Source organism: Danio rerio, chromosome 20, assembly GCF_052040795.2.
Source record: "Danio rerio strain M-AB ecotype USA chromosome 20, GRCz13ab, whole genome shotgun sequence".
Taxonomy (NCBI): Eukaryota; Metazoa; Chordata; class Actinopteri; order Cypriniformes; family Danionidae; genus Danio; species Danio rerio.
In genome coordinates, this window is record NC_141040.1 from 37,479,523 (window position 1) to 37,498,236 (window position 18,714).

The window sequence follows — 18,714 nt, forward strand, 5'->3', positions numbered from 1 at the left end:
TGCAAGTTTGGAACTGTTTGTTCAATGAAATAAAATAAAAAATCAGTTGAGGAGACTTTGAATTTTGATTTCTTCACTTGAGCGTTTACCACTGTAAAAAAATCAAAAGTTAAGTTAACTTGAAATTTTAAAGCAACTGACTGTAAAGACATTGAGTTTATTAAGCTTCAGTGGTCGAAGTTGTGCCAAATTATTCCATAAAGCATCATTGACATTAAACCAGCCTTTTTAGTCAACTTAAAAAAATTATTTGGCACAACTTCAACCACTGAAGCTAAATAAACTCAAAATTTCTTAACTCAACTTCTTAAGTGTACCCTGTTGTGCTCTGTAGTATTATCTTGATGGATTTGTTACCGTTTTCCTAATAATTTTTCAAAATTTGTATGCATTTTGTATTTTTGTATATTATGTTGTATTAAGAGAAAACAAATAAAAACAAAAAAAAGTATGCTCCCCTTTTAATTTTTTTTTCTTTTTTTAAATATTTCTTAAATGATCTTTAACAGAGCAACAAAATTTTTACAATATGTCTCATAATATTTTTTTCTTCTGGAGAAAGTCTTATTTTTTCGGCTAGAATAAAAGCATATATATTTTATTATTTAAACATTTTAAGCTGTATAGAAGTGTCTTGAAAAATATCTAGCAAAATATTATGAACTGTCATCATGCAAAGATAAAAGAAATCAGTTATTAGAAATGAGTTGTTAAAACTATTATGTTTAGAAATGTGTTGAAATAATCTTCTCTCCGTTAAACAGAAATTGGTGGAAAAATAAACAGGAGGGCTAATAATTCAGGGAGGCTAATAATTCTGACTTCACCTGTATGTAATTTCTCTATAGGGTATTTACAATAAAAAAAAAAAAATCATTCCCTATAGAAAAGGTGAGCAGGCTTGGCGGCTTCAATTTCCTTTCATCCAAAAGTAACATGTACTTATTATTTCATGAACACAACTCTGACCTTTTTAAATAAACCATTAGTCTGACTCACACGGACTCGCACTCACGCAACGAGAGTATGAGCGTCATTATTTACTTTATGCTTCGTTTATTAATTTCTTTGTTCTTCTATTGAGTCACAGTGCAGCATCGGATGTGAAAGTCAGACTGAGGGAGTGTGTGTAGGGTGTGCTTTGACATAATTAGCTTGCGTCTCTGTTGGGCTTAAGCTATAAGTGATGAATACAGAAATGACTCACATAAAATTACACCAGAGGTTATACAATTATAAAAACAAATACACTTAATATCTAACCCAATCAGTTAGGTAGACACTGAAAATCTGTCAGTCACAATCTGTTTCCATAAGATACAAGAAGTGTGCACCATTTAACTAGCTCCCCTGTCAAACCATACGGATATGCAAATTAGGTCACTCCCATAATTAGCAATGATTTAGCATAACGAGGTCAAGCTCCAGGCCTCATATGCTTCAGCGATCACTGTGACAATCTCTACACTACACAGGTTTTATTTAAACAGCTAAATTCACTTCATTTCTAAAATTATTGACTACGTTAGCAGTACTATCCACATGTGTTCAGACCGTATATAATAATAATAATAATAATAATAATAATAATAATAATAATAATAATTCTGTCCACAGGAATTCTTAGCAAGCTTAGTTAAGTCAACCCCATTTTCTATTCTATTAGTAGCTATAAATAGTGCCTAAAACTACAGGAATTAATTTAAACAACATAAATTACAAACAACAGAAATGTTTTATCACAATTTTGTTTATTTAATGAGCTCAACCAAATTTTCAGTAAACAGATTGAATGCAGCATTTGTATTAATACTGTATTTATTATTTGTAATGTTAAATTAATGTTTTATTTATTTTTAAAGTGTATCAATTTTGTTACGTATTACTTTTTTCATATTTAAAATCTAAAATCAACTAATCGTTTGTACATTATAATATTGTGTGTTATAATAATCATAAGTGTAATTTGTAATGATTTGTTTAAATTTTTTCAATGATCTAAATTCAACCCCCGCACCATCTCAGCTTTTCTCTATAATTCAGCCAATTATATTTTCATGGTTAGGAGAAAAGCATAAAGGCGGTCGCCAAGCTTTCACATTGTTTTGTATATGTTGCTCAGCAACACGGACAACTCCAAATAGTGTTAAAAGCGGCACATATTGTATTTATAAGGTTTAATTCACCCAAAAACGTCATTTCTGTCATCATGTAATGATGTATTCGCGGCTGTAAAATCACGCATGAGTTGACGCACTGTTTATTTCTACATAGAAGACGCACGTGTGCTTGCCAATGATGTCTCCTTTAGTATGCAAAACCTGCATAGGCTGTGAAAAACAGTTAATAAAGTTAAACTACGTTCAGTTTGTTGCAAACTGAACTTAAAAGGGACGGCAGTGAAAAGTGAAACCAAAAGTGTGCACATCATTTTAATGATTATATTGCATAGAGTTAGGTTTACGACAGGCATTTGACATGTTTTTTCTTTCATAGCGAACACAACATTTTGTGCATGAAAATAAATATTTAACAGTGTCAGTATAACAACTACTCCAGCCTATGTAATGTTGAATATAATTCAAAAGGGAATCTGATAATGATAAAATGTTTCATTTTACCAATGAAAAAATGGTCTAATAATGTTGTCAATGACAAATGACAAGCATATGTCTCAAACATTCAACTTTAGAATTACTAATAGTTGTATTTTGATGCCATAACTTTACTGTGATTTAACAACCAGGACATATTCCACCAGTCAAAGTCTATGCAAAATTTAGCATTTTAACCAACAGTAGACCTACACATAGACCTGATAATGTTAACCATGTTTAAGAAATAATAATAGCCTACTCATACTACTCATATAAAGCATACTCTTTTCTATATCCGCAGAATCATGAGAAAAGATGCAAACTTGATTTTAAGTTAAAAAAAAAAATGTGATTGTCATTTTAGCCAAAATTGTGCAGCCCTAATAGTTCCCCAAAGTGAAAGTGCAGCCCATATTATGAAGCACAACGTGGATATCAGTCGATATTAGATATTTGATCTTTTAACAGCTTAATTCAACTTAAAAACACTAGCAGATGTAATAATTACAACATTTCAAAATTATATATGGGAGATTCAAAAATTGTGGGTTCATTTTGTGTCTTCTAGAGCAGTGTTTCCCAACTCTGTTCCTGAAGGCACACCAACAGTGCACATTTTCAACTTCTTTCTAATCAAACAAACTTGAATCAACTTATCAGAACATCAGAAAGGGTTCCAAAACCTGAAATAAATGGGTCAGATAAGGGAGACCTCCAAAACATGTACTGTTGGTGTGCCTCCAGGAACAGGTATGGGAAACACTGTGATAGAGGAAACTTCTATTATTTTTAAAAAGCTTGAATGAAACTCGTTTTGAATAAAAAATACTAATTTTATTATGTTATATCTAAAAAACAATGTTTGAACGTGTATTTAAGGACATTTGTTTAATGACCATACCATCTAAATAACCTTTAATAAAGTCTATGCAAACAAACACACTGTTTCAGTAGCTAGTGCGAGAATCTATTTTCGTTAAGGTCAAAACCTGTGCTAAAACTAATGGAGACATATGGGGCAATGAGACATAACAAAGAAACACCAAAACACTCAAAGGGAACTCGTGCAGTGAAGACCCACACACAAAGAGAAGAAAGACAAAACCCAACTGAATCATCAGAGCAATTACTGTGCTGAAAATTAGCATAGGTTTAGCAAAGCCAGCACACAAATGATCTTCAGCACCTCCATCTACTCCTGCACTCCAGTGTGTCGCTTGATTTCTTTTATCTCGAGATAGATTGATTTGGCTGTATAGCTTTAGGCAAAACTCACACACAGCTCTTCATCATGACTGAGGTGACACAAACACAAAAGATTCCTGGTGCTCACATTGTCAGCCATCTGATTCATTAGTGTTCATTAGCAGACCACTATCAACCGGGTCAGTCCTCATTGTAACCACAGCTGAGAGACTCACACCACAAAACACACACACACACACATGTCTGTATTTGAAAGTAGTGTGTGTGTGTGTGTGTGTGTGTGTGTGTGTGTGTGTGTGTGTGTGTGTGTGTGTGTGTGTGTGTGTGTGTCCACAAGTAATGTACCAAATATCCCCACGTGACGTGACGTCTATGAGAAGTCATCATGAAGTTAGCTGCACTTACATGTGTGTGTCCACAAGCATAGTATTAAATGTCCCCACAAGTATAGCAATGCCATTACATTTTGACTTTGTGAGGACAAAATTGGATGAAAATGGCTCATAAATCACACGGAATGAATTAAAAATGTACTTTGAAAACTATTTTGAAAACGTGAAAAAGCAGAGTGTTTCCTTTGAGCTTTGTAGACACCTCCAAAGGGTGTTAAAAGCATCACATTCTGTATTTGTAAGGTTTAATTCACTCAAAAATGTCATTTCTGTCATAATGTAACGATGTATTTGCGGCTATGAAATCTCACATGAGCTGACGCACTGTTTATATACTACCGAGAAGACGCCAGTGGCCACCAATGATGTCCCCTTTAGTAAGCAAAGCCTGCATAGGCTGTGAATAACAGGTAATAACAAGTATAGCAACGCCAGTACATTTTGACTTTGTGAGGACAAAACTGGAGGAAAATGGCTCATAAATCACACAAAATGAATTAAAAATGTACTTTGAAAACTGTATTTTGTATTTTGAAAATGTGAAAAAGTAGAATGTTTCCTTTAAGCTTTGGGTATAGTTAGTAGAGTTGCAGTAGGAGGGATAAAATTTAGTTTGTACAGTAACTAAAATGAATTTAGTTTGTGCGAAGTCCCCATAAAGGTAGCTTTATGTAAAAAGTGTTCCTGATTTCAGCGGTAAAAAAAAGTAAAAGAAATATACCATAAATAACCATATATTCACCCTCCCAGAATTCCCTGCATGACACTTCAATTTTATACCTTTTTGTATGCATTACATTTCTTTTCAGTTTTCTCTAGTTTTATGTTACATCTAATGTTGATAAAGAATGTTTATTGCATTACTTTAATTTTATGTGTGTTATATGACGGTGTTTAGTGGTTGTGGGAAGGACACTGAATGGCTTCCATATATTAGTATGTGTCTCTGCTTGTGGGAAAAGTTGCTTGTGACTTTCTCATCCACACCTGCTTCTTTTTGTGTTTAACTGCTTCCCAAATGGCACACTATCTATCCACTTATGCACTATGTACTTAAGCACTTACACACTCAACAGCTTAGTTTATGCATGTAGCGTCGTCCCAAATGGAACACTAATAGTTTTTTACTAAGCGGAAATTTCCCTGATGACATTTGATGTTTGCCATATTAGTGAAATAAATGACCAAACTACTAAATAATACCTGCCATAGGTATAACCGCATTCACCATCGGGAGGTGGTATAATCACTCTTGTAGGAGAATTTTGCTTTCACGGTCTAAAATAAATAAAGTTATCCAACATGGGCGCCTGAAAGCTCCGCCCCATCTGCTACGTGAGCAAAGCAGCGGCCGTTGAGTGTGTGACGTGTCCTACATTCCACACGTCATTTCGCCGGTTGAATAAGTACATAATCGGGTAAATAAAAGAGCACTTATAATATTTACAGTTTTTAGTGTGAACGCACAACTTACACCATTTATACTACAAAATGGTATAGAAAAGTGCATAAGTATGCAATTTGAGGCGCACCTTTTTTGTATGTTTTATAGAGTACGGTAGTTTACTGTATTTAGAAATTTCATTTGCATTCCTACTGTATTTTTAACAGTTATTGCAGCTATTTTCCAGCTATTAAAGCTGCCGCTTATTTACCATACATTTTACAGATTATTTTTTACAGTGTATGTGTGTTCAAGTATGTGTTAAAGCTATAGTAGGACAATATATCAAAATTCTGAAAAATATTGCAAATGTGCATACAGCAATGTAAATATCACAACGGTTCACGATATATTAGTAATTTAATACAAATCGTCATTGTGGAATTATAAGGTTCTATCTGCATTATGAATGACTTTAAGATATTGAGCTTCAAAGTTTTTGCCTTCCATAGCAAACAATATGCAAACATGCAAACATAAGGAAAACATGCAAACTCCACACAGAAATGCCAATTGACCCAGCTGGGACTTGAACCAGCGACCATCTTGCTGTGAGGCAACAGTGCTAACCACTGAGCCACCGTGTCACCCAATATGAATCAGTATGAGATCACATTATTTCCTAATACCATGCTATCGCACAATTCATTTTTCTTCAATACTGCACAGCCTTATTTTAAACTCATCTGAACAAGAAACGGATCTATAGGTGAATTCGAAAAACTGTCATTCATTAATCCCAACCAGTGCTATCAAAAATCCAAAAAAAAAAAAAAGAGCAAAAACGCTGCAAAAGCCACATAAAAATCACCGTCCTGGTAACTCTCTTAAATCGAATTAAGACATGTGAAATAATCCTATTTTAGTAGGACATGAACATGCTTAATGTATAAAGTGTAAACATATGAATGTAGCTATGGTTATATGTCATATAGAACTATGTGACATAAAAATCTTAAGAAGAAAGAAAGGAGGAAGAGAGAGATGACAGGAGGTTAAAAGGATTTAAGGGCGACAGCTGCTGAAACTTTGTAATCCAGCCATGAGATGATGTCACTCACACTGGCGGGACGAGTCAAGGTCAAGCAGGCCGAGGTCACAGGTTCGAGACGGGACGTTTCTTCAGCTGTCTGTCTGTCTGTCTGTCTGTCTGTCTGTCTGAGGAAAAGAGGGATGCTGAGAGAGAGAGAGAGAGAGAGAGAGAGAGAGATTTTATGAAACAAATGGTTTCATCAACATATGGGAGTTTTCTTAAGGTCAAGGGTGAAGCTGCCGACCCTGAAGCCCAGTCTGTTGGTGTGTCTGTGCGTTTACGACGTTTCGCTTTAAAAGTTCACTTGTAAACTTTAATGATCCTTTACTGCTGCTGTTCTGCCTCATTGCAATAATGTGTCTAATTAGGGATTTGTTTAAATATTAACTCGCAGATCTTTCTCAACTGACACATTTATGTCCTTTAGCCTTCAAAGAGCCAAGCAATGATATTGCAGGAGGTGATATATGCTTTTATGGAATATGTAATAAATGTATACATACTAGGTCAAAGATAAAAGGAGGTTTTCAAGCATGAAATCGATTAAAGTGTAATATAGCTTCAAGCTCTGACCATTGAGCGGGGGTTTATAGTTCTATTTGTTGATATTGTTTATCTTATTGGGATATTGTGTTGATGTTTTTGGGATGTGATTTGCATTCTCCTGTCCAGAGACTGCAGATGAAGTTTAGCTACAGTTGAAATCAGAATTATTAAACCACCCTAAATTATCGGCCCTTCTGTTTATTTTTTCCCCAATTTCGTTTTTTCAGCACATTTCTAAACATAACAGTTTTAATAACTCATTTCGAATAAATTATTTTTTTTATCTTTGCCACAATGACAGCAAATAATATTTTACTAAATATTTATTATGACACTTCTATAAAGCTTAAAGTGACATTTAAAGGCTTAACTAGGTTAATTAGGTTAACTAGGCAGGTTGGGGTAATTAAGCAAGTTATTGTATAATGATGATTTGTTCTGTAGACTATCAAAAAAATATATAGCATGAAAGGGCTAATGAAATAAAATAAAATAGAAAGTATAAAAATATATATATATATATATATATATATATATATATATATATATATATATATATATATATATATATATATATATATATATATAATAAATATAAAATAAAAAATAAAATAAACCAAAATATCACAAAATATAAAATAAAAATATTAAATATGAAATATAAAATAAAAAATAAAATAACAATATAAAATAAAATATCAAATGTAATATAATATCAAACAACAAATAAAGTAAAATATAAAATAAAAAATTAAATAAAATATAAAATACAGAAAAAATTAAAAAACACTGGTTTTCAGCCATTTTAAGCCAGATCTTTTTAAATTATGTACAAAATATATTGTTTTATATTTATTTTACACTATGATAAGCATATGTCAGGATAAGCATGATGTTTCATTTTAGAATTGTTTTATATATGTATTACTTATTTAATTCTACTCATAAATTTTGAAATTTTATTACAAAAAAAAAAGTTATTTACTAATTATTTAACTTGTGTGAAATTACTTAATATTGTCATCAATAAGATTTCCGCACTAAAAAGTATAACATAAATTTGTAACTTACATCTTCTTTTTACATTAATTTACATCATAAAACATCTATTTTAGAAAATCGCTCAGAAAAAAAATAAAGTAATACCGATACCATTTCAGTGCATGAGATTAAAGCCCAAATCAGGCTTCACGTGTGAGGTGACGACTTGAATCATGAAGCGCAATTGTAAAGCGCTTCCTCCACTTCCCCCTTTCCTCTTCCCAAGAGTGCAACAAAACATCATTGCAGAGGTCTTAATCCATTCCCTCAGGGGGCTGCTAATTAATTATTTGTTAATGACTTGAGGGAGTTCACAATGACACTCCAGTCGAGACGCTGAGATGTTTGCTGGGTGTAGAGGAAGGGAAGGGGGAGGTTTTTGGCAGACAGATTAACCAGGTTTTGGATTCACTGAACCAGGTGTTTTTTCGGGCCTCGACCAAGAGCTTTTTTGTGTGTGTGATTGCTTTACTAGTTTTTGGAGGCGTGTGACGGTCATTCTTGAAAATGGATCTGCGGCCTCCTAAAGAGTGAAGGTTCAACCTTTTCCTCTCTTGATCCCTGGTTTCTTTCCTGTTCCTCTAATAAAGGGCTGAAGTGTGCGGAGACGTGAAGGGTTTTTTTGGACACCCTGCTGGTTTATGGGCCACCCCTGCCAGACACTTTGACAGGTCAAAATGTTGCACACCAGGGTCAAGAGGAGAACAGGCCTCAGAACTGTGAGTGAATAACACGTGTTTTAAAGAATATAAAGGTTCAGTAGTGACTGACTCCCTCATTACAGAATAGTTGAACTAATGAATGACATTAAAACTTCTGTTATTGATGACATCGATTTTAATAAAACATATATGTCATGGTTTTTCAAAGCAATGTTTTTTTCAAATGCATGTAAAGGTTTATGTGTATTTGTGATCTGTTTTCTTATATTTATAATGTTTCTGACATGTTTTATTTTTTCTATAATTTTGTATAACCTCTGGACAACTGTGTTTCTGTTATTCTTGTATCTCGTATCTTGTGTAAAGAGCTTTGAAAAGTAAGTTTTAAAGGTGCTATATAAAATAAATGATTAGGGTTGTACTAGTTATTTGCTCAGCAGCCCAAACTATTCGACGTAGTCTTCAGAGGTCAGATTTGGTAGCAGTTATTGAAGTGCAGAGAACCGATTCAATGATGGACAATAGAGTCATCCACTAAAGGTGAAAGAAGTTCTGGTACAGTAATTGAATAATCAAATGTGATGTAAAATGTTAAATAACACTGCAGTCTTCATTGTTGATCAACTATAATTCCCAACTCAACATTGTGGATACTCATGATGTGAACTATTGCGAGTGCACACACTGCGATATCGATGCTGAAACGATATATTGTGCAGCCCCAGTTTATACAATATCTTTCATTAAAGTTATTATTTTTGGTGCTTTTTTATTGTAACTTTTGTAATTTTTAACAGCCTTTATTGGACATTTTTAATTATTTAATCCTCTCTTTTTGTTGTACATTAATTTTATGAATTTTACGCCAAGTTTTGATCATTTATTTAACTTTTTAAAATTAATTAGCTTTTATTTTTTATATTTTCAATTGTAGGTTAACTATAGGTATTTTAAACATTAATATCTATAGTTATTATTCTAATTCTTAATAATAGTATATTTTTTCAGTTTTAGTTTCATCATTTTTTTTAGAATCTTAGAACAAAAATTGATACATATTTATTTTATTTACTACAATATTAGTTTTACTTTAAGAATACAGCTGATTTTCAGCCAGTCTCCCAGTATGCAGAAAAGAGAATAGAGATACACTGAAGGCATTAATATCTGGGTTACATAATTCAACCTTCAAGCTGGGGGAGCAGTGTGACCTTGAAACAAAGCATGCAGACACACACACATATGTCTGTGCACAGATTCACCCTCCAGATCCCAGACCGCTGAAGCCCTGCAGACACTGAACAGACTGATTTATTCTGCTTGTAACAATGCAGGTCACTTGACCACACCTCTCTCTCTCTCATCTCAGATGATCATCATTCCTCTACAACTGAGCTCCTCCCTCTTTTTCTGTGACAGTATTTTACTCCTTATCATCACACTGTGCAACTGTTACTGTCCTTCAACAACATTACTAGACTGTGCATTTGTAATGTACAGTCTGGAGGCATATGATTACAATATATGATGCAGTACAGTACAGCAAAGCTAAATCATAAGACAATTCTCTGAGGTGTTTGATCAAAAGATGGACATAGGAGCTAGGTAATTTCTATAATGCTAAAATTCCAATGATCAAGTTAACTAAATGTTAACCTTATAACGATTTTTCTCACCCAAAGGAAAATGTCTTTACTGTAAAAAAAAAAAAAAGCTTGTAGAATTTAAAGCATGAATGATAATTTAATAGAAGCATTTATATATGGAACCAGATCAGTCTCAAAAATAAGACGTTTACAAAATAAAATTTCTACATGCACAGCTTAATTCACATTTACAAAATTCAATTTGTAAGTTCAAAACACAATTCAAATACACACAATTCCAAATCATAAATTTAAGACACGATTCATAAAAACAAAAATACGATTCGTAAATTCTAAACACAGTAAGTAAATACACAAATCCAAATTATAAGCTCAAAACACGATTCATAAATACACAAATCCAAATCATAAATTCAAAACATGATTCATAAAAACAAAAATCCAATTCGTAAATTCTAAACACAGTACGTAAATACACAAATCCAAATTATAAGCTCAAAACACGATTCATAAATACACAAATCCAAATCATAAATTCAAAACACGATTTATAAATACACAAATCCAAATCATAAATTCAAAACACGATTCATAAATACACAAATACAAATTTTAAATTCTAAACGCAGTACGTAAATACACAAATTCAATTTTAGAGCTCAAAATACGAATATATGAAAAAACACGAAATATATGGTGTGCAGCTTTTTGGATTTTGCAATTTGATATGCACAAAATGAGACTCGAAGTGCTTTTTGTGGGATGCTGGCTGTAACTGTAATTTTTCTGTTGAAAATGTACTCTTCTTTTTTTAAAAGAGAATATGATCAACCTTTGATCAAGCCCCTGGATTATGATCAAGCCCCGTCACATTGCAGTAAATTCCACTGCTAGTGTAGTCATAAGAAACTAAATAGCTTTTTGATCGACTACTACAAGCTGGGAAAACGTCAGATAAATATGCCAATGCAATTAACGATATTGTTGAATAGATCTAATATTAACACATTTGCTTGAGGAAGGAATGATGGGGTAGTTAAATTACTATTACTATTTTCCATAACATCTATGCCCTTCCATAACATTAGCTGATGCAAAACTAACAGAGAGCATTATAGCTATTTATTTACTAGCAATCTGTCAACGTTGGGATGTAAAAAACATGGGACAACAAATAGCTTCAAATGATAGAATAAATAGCAAACATTAGAAAATATAGACAAAAAAAAAGGTTTAGCCTATTCAAATCAATGGCCTATCCAGAAATTAAATAAAACTATAAAATCTATTTCACTTTTAATTGTATTTGCATATTGATTAAAGATACTATAGTTATTTAGTGAAGAACAGCAAATGAATCTCTCATTATGTTTTGTTTGATAGCAGAGGTGTAAAAGTAAAAATGCAGAGATCTATAATGAAGCATTCGACTACTTTAGTAACGGTTTGTGCTCATTTAAGACATAATTAGTAGTGTTTAAAATAAAACACGCAGGACGGAGCAAAAAAAGAAAAGAAAAAAATAAGCACTTTTCCGACGGTCCCTTACTGAGAGCTCCGCTCTGTGCGAGGTCTACTGGCTAAACGCAGATTGCGAGAGCTCAAACGGAGCAGTGCTCGTAATGTCGAGCGAAAAAAAAGAAAAAGACAGCTGTGAAACATAACCAGCTTTGTCTTTTTGTAGGAAACACACCTTAGATATTTTTAGGGTAAGAGGTTTTTAAGTTATTGCCGTCAATCGTACTGGTTTTGATTCACCGCAATGTAAATATAGCTGCAGCTATGTGACGTTGCGTGACCCACCTTTGTTTACTGTGCGACCCACTAGTGAGTCGCGACCCACAGTTTGAAAACCCCTGCATTAACGCATGCAATTAATTTGAAACATTTAACGCGTTAAAAAATCAAAGCAATTAACGCAGTTGCAGTTTTTTTTATTCCCTGTTGTGGCCGACATTTGTTCGACATGCAAAGAAATATGGATAAGATCATGGAAGCACTTTTTAAAGGCAAGTTTCAGTATAAAACAATCAATGTCACATTACCAGGCTATCCAGCGTTTTCTCCAGAGTTTTATGCAATTTTGCGTGTTTCATTTTTAACTTTCGACTTTTGTTTTAAAGGAATTTGATACCGCATGGTGAACGGAAAGAAAAACCTCCACATTTCATGACTAGGTGGTCTTTTAAAATATTCAAAAATGACTACTTGCATGGTAGACTCTTAATAAGAGTATTATCTTAAACATATTAAAATCGGAGAATTGGTGTCCATGGAAATGTACTCAGAAAGTGCCAGATGAAGTTGCGAGTTCTCAAAGACAGCGCATTCCTCTGCCTTTCAGCATGCGCCCTCCATTGTATTATTAGGTTTGACGTGTTGACGTGTTTCCCCCTTGTGTGTATGTGTGTGTGTGTATGTGTGTGTGTGTGTGTGTGTGTGTGTGTGTGTGTGTGGTGGGGGGGGGGAGGGGGGCACTCGCGCGTTTCTTCACAACAAACCTGCCTAAACATCATTGTCCGTAGCCACTAAATCAAAAAGTTAAGAACTGCCATGAGATTGCGTTGCACTCTCAGCTCACATCCTTCAAAAGAAAAGGTCCACATTGTCCCCGGATAATGTCAACAGACTGGACGGTTTTAGCAACTGGCTAAATGTAAAGGAGGGCTAAGCAAAATTGTTTCTACTTTATAATTAATGTTCTCAACTCACAGCAGTACAACTTTACAATGAGTACAATTGTTGGTATTCAATACTTTATTATTATTATTATAATTTTTCATTTTCCATATTTGCAATGCTTGTATTTTGGCCTTTTTTTGCAGTCCACTTAGAATCCAACTTGGAATTTTTTTTTTTCTTAATTGGCATTGATTGTTTTGAAATTCAAATGGCATTAGCATGCCTGTGTTTTAATTTCTGTAATAAATAATTTGAATTTAAATAGTTTTGTCTTGCATTTACATTAATTTTACATTTGAATAGCCAAAATTACAAGTTTCAGTCTTTTAAATGTAATTAATCGCGATTTATTACGCTTAATTAAAAAAGTGTGATTTTTTCTAAACACAATATGTAAATACACAAATCCAATTTATAAGTTCAAAACACGATTCAAAAATACACAAATCCAATTCGTAAATTCAAAACACGATTTATAAATACACACATCCAACTCATTAGGCGAAAATATATATGATTTTTACTTTTGAATTCACAAATTGTTTTACAAAGTGGATTTTAAAAATGAATTTTATTTCGTAATTATATTATTTTTCAGACTGATCTGGTAAGATGTCAACAGCGTCATCTCAGACATGCACAGTCAGCTGGTGCATGTGTGTGTCCATTTCAGCAAATAGTTTCTGTCACTGTGTGCTTTTTATCTTTCAAAAGATACATATTTAGGAAAATCTGGCAAATGTGAAACTTTTTTTAGTTATGAATTTTCCCTCATATATGATTTTCATGTTTTGCATTTAAGCCATATGCACCTCAAACTATGTACATTAATGGCATGCATGTTTAATCAACCATCGATAAGGTGCATCAGTTTAATGTTTAACAACAAGTAGTTAATGGACAATTAGTTGTTAACATCACCAAAAGCAGCATTCACACTACTGTCGTCAACATGATAATAAAGATTAATATTTGCTGTAAATAATCCAAACAACCAGTGAAGAAACGAAACAGAGTCAGACAATTTTGCAATCTTTACAATCAAAGAACTCATTTACGATACCAAAATGTGTCTCAGATGGCAAAATTGTTTGGGAAAATAAATAAATAAATAAATCACACTACGCGACAGAGCTTAAGGCAGTCTGGCAGTTTCAGCTGGTGCCAGTCTATTTCAATAACAGCTTGCAAGAAAGCAAGTGTGTGTGTGTGTGTGTGTGTGTGTGTGTGTGTGTGTGTGTGTGTGTGTGTGTGTGAGAGAGAGAGAGAAAAAGAGACCCTGGTTTGAGCACAAGTCAATGGCACCACTATGAGGCAGACAGCAGTATTACAACTTCTATGGGGTGAAGAGAAAGAAAGCAGGGTAAGAGGGATGATGAAATCCTGGCTGCTTTTCAGCAACAAGCCATACAGTGAGCTCATCCCTTTTCACTATACATCCAGCCTCTCACACGCGCTCACCCGCTCACTCCTGCCATTATGCAAGAGACGGACAGACGGAGAAAGAGAGAGAGAGGGAGGGAAAGAGAGAGGGATGAAAAGAGAGAGAGAGACGATGTACTGCAGGGCTTTACAAGGACACTGTGTCTGGAATGCTTCATATGCTCTCACATTTATACATGCACATTCAGCCGTTCATGCTATATAAATATATATTGATTTTCACAGCACTCATGCAGTATGCTCACGTTACAGACAATGGCTAGACGAAACAAAAGAGCGGTTACCAGTTTAACGCCCACAATAATATATAATTGTACATGACAATTTTTTATTGAAACTCAAACACACATTAAAATACATAAACATACATAAAATATATAATAAGAATTAATATATTAATTAAAAATAACATTAATATTAATTTACCATTTTAATTTAATATTAATAAGTTAATAATTGTTATTATTTATATATTAATAAAAATAACTTGTGTAACTTATATATATATTTCTTCATTCATTTTCTTTTTACTTAGTGCCTTTATTGAGCGGAAAGAACAGCCAACTTATCCAGCATGTTTTTTTACTTTAAAAATATATATATTTATATATACAGTATATATATAAGTAAAAATGTAAATATGACATTCCATAAAATTTGTTAAAAAATCCTTGTCTTTTCATAGCAATGTGTGTGTGTGTGTGTGTTGGTATGTGTGCATATAAATGCACATATATAATATACTGACATTATTTTATTACAAGAAATTCTATGAATACATTTCAGAATCTAGTTGACAGTTAGATGTCTGAAGTCAAAACTAAAATAATGACAAGTTATTTCAATAAAAAACTGTGGATGTTTGTAAAAGATGCTCAAAAGCCCAATATACAGTGTCCCACATCTTTACAATAATTTCAGATGATTTATTGCAGTACATCTGTGCTATTTTTGCTCATCTCTAAGAGATTAGATAAGATTAAATATTTTGTGTTATTTTTTTAAAATGTATTATAATCATACCATTGTTTTAATAATGAAAAAATAATTGAGTTTAGGGTTTTATAGGTTGTAAGACATAGACTGAATGTGCAGAACAAAGCCTGCAGAATCACAGGTGCGGTGAACAAAGACTCATAGCTCTAGCGGCAAAGTGTATTACACAACCACAGAGCTGTGCAATAAAGAGGCGCTGCAGGATTGGCTGAGATGAGCTTATGTCTGACTGCAGGTAATAAACCCGCTGAACCTCCTTTTTTTCTTTTTTTTCCTCTCTCTCTCTCTCTCTGTCTCAAATGTACACACATGCATTCGCGCACACATACACCCACCTTCTCTTGTGTACAGACAAAGCCACCATCATTTTCCCTTATTCGCCCTCTCCTGCTTTTTCACTATCTCCATCCACTGTTAACCTTGACTCTCTTTCAGCCAGCAGCACGACACTATGAAGTCCACTAAAAATAAAAAAGCATGTTAGGACACACACAGCCTTGGCAACAAAGAGAATGTACAGTACAGGCTCACTGCTGGGCTTTTCAATGGATTCAACACCAAAGCGCCAAGAATCATTAATCACCAGTGAGACCGGAGATATGAATTCATTGAGCGCGTCACCGAGGGGTCATCTCAGTCATTCAACGGCCAGATGCAGGACATTTCCTCAGCATTCCCACGACATCCGTGCACCATTCCCAAACCTTACCACACACGGAGCCCGAACCGAACCCCGTGCACCTAACAAAGGTAGACGGCTCCCGGCATACGGGAGGGAGCCCGATCCTGTCCGATCCAGTCAAAGCAAACGTCCGTCCATGCACAATCACTCAGTATGGGAGAAGACAAGAGACAAAATTACCAAGCACAACCAATTAAACAACACAATGTCTTGAAGAAAGGAGAAAGACAGAGAGAAGGAAAAGAATAGAAACGCAGAAATCCTTTCCTTTGTCACGGCCATGTTTGAAGCCTTTGTGCCCATGGAAATGTTTCAGGTTTAAGTGAATAGCCAGTGACGGGTGAGCAGAGTAGCGGGGCACATGAATTAGCCCGGGAGGGGCGGCAAACGGCCAGAACAATGGCAGAGCGCCGGTTCGGCTTGGAGCTCTATTTGTGCGGCAGATGGATGCTGCTTTGCGTAATTTGTGTGCTGTACATGATAAGGGGGCCCAGCTGAGCTTGGGTAGTTTCGATGTGTATTTGTGGGCTTTGGACCACCACATGCACGTGCACTCAAACAAACATACAGAATTTCATTTGTCATTTGTAGGAGCTCAGTGTACATACATATACAGTTGAAGTCAAAATGTTATTTCCCAAATTGTTAAACAGAGCAAGGATTTTAACAGTATTAATTATTTTTATTCTAGAGAGAGTCTTATTTGTTTTATTTTGGCAAGAATAAAAGCTGTTTATATTTTTTTAAACCATTTTAAGGTCACTTACTAACCCCCATAAGCAATATTTTTTCGATTGCCTACATAATAAACCATTGTTATACAATAACTTGCCTAACTACCATAACTTGCTAATAATTCTTTCTTTTTTTTTACGTTTTTTTTTTTTTTTTGCGATTCCGTGACCTTTAAATCTAAAGCAAAATAAACAAAAAGTCACAAATTTTTGCAAGAATAAATTCGCAAAAAAAATTAAATAAGCTCACAAAATATCCAAATCCAAACCATATAATCAAATTAATTTATTTCAGTCTGCAATTGTTTTACATGACTTATAGTGGTTGCATACGCAACTGACGTCTGAGGTCTCACCTGCTCCCTCACAATCATTACATTACATCAAACTGGCGGGAAATGCTTTGCCACCTATGCATCTATGAGTGACTTACATGTGAAGTCAATGCAAAGACTGGATTAGACATCCTGTGGTGAGAATTAGGCGTTTTGTGTGTTTAACGTTCTTCAGGCTTCAAAAGAAAGTTTGAGCAAACATCTAACAAACGGAGCAATGAAACAGATAGAACAGCAAGCAGCTTACAATGATGGAGATTGGTTTAAGGATGACGGCCGCTGGACATGACCGAATGTACGGCTGGCATTATGGTAGCGTCAAATCGATAAATTTCTTCGCTTAACTCTTTCCTTGCAGTAAAAGAGGGGAAAACGGTTCCCTGCCATTGATGAGTTTTACAGCAGTTTGTGTATTTGTATTATGGTAGGGGAAGCCCTGACGTACAGTATGTCCTGTGTGTGAGGTACATGATGTCAGATGCTCCAGAGAGTGAAATTGAGAGAGAGAAAGTAAGATCGTGGATAGGACGTATAGCCTTTCTTTGGCTAAATCCCTGCCATTTTAGATTTTATCTTGACAAGAGACCAAAATAAAGAATCTTTATCTTTATGATTTGTGTCATTATCATTGTGTCAGCTTGCACACCTAACATAGTAGGCTAACTACTAACTAATATGGTAAATAACATAAGTAATTTTTTAAATATTTATATATATTTTGCAAAATCGCAAAATTGTCCGCAAATTTCTCAGAATTACCACCACAAAATCAGTCATTTTAATGGCAAAAAATAAATTGTGAAAAAGTAGGTTGTCAGATATAAGCACAAGTAAACAGAAAGTAGGGCTGAGCGATTAATCGAAAAGTAATCGAAATGGACATTCAGAACCTTTAATCGATCTAATTTTTCCAAGACTACTTTTTCAATTACTTTCCCTACCTTTTGTGGAGTCACGTGACCCTACATCACAATGACGCGTATCACAAGCTTTGTGATTGGTCAGCGCGGAGACCCACGTTTTAGGCAATGTGTGTTTTAATTTCAGTTGTTCAGCGTTGATGTTCAATAAATAATCATAGATAGTAGAAAGTGTGTGTTTACTTCAATTACTTTTAAATCAAGTAATTCACCCTATATTCAAAAAAATCTCTCACTTGTTTTATGAGAGCATATTTACTGTACAAAACTTCAGTGAACTACTAGTCAGTGAACTATGAGGGCAAAAACGTAAAATAAATAAATAAAATAATCATTTATTAATTGTAATCGAATTAAATTGTTCAATTAATCGAGATTTAGATTTTAGGCCAAA

General features: G+C 34.1%; 1 long non-coding RNA gene across 1 annotated transcript in view; it reads right to left on the minus strand.

Moving 5' to 3' along the window:
• Positions 1 to 18,714, minus strand: part of LOC137488668 (uncharacterized) — a 108,002-nt gene that overhangs the window by 56,827 nt on the left and 32,461 nt on the right. Inside the window, exon 3 of the long non-coding RNA XR_015518661.1 lies at positions 6,701 to 6,815. This is a non-coding gene — a long non-coding RNA (uncharacterized LOC137488668). The remainder of the gene's footprint in view (positions 1 to 6,700; positions 6,816 to 18,714) is intronic.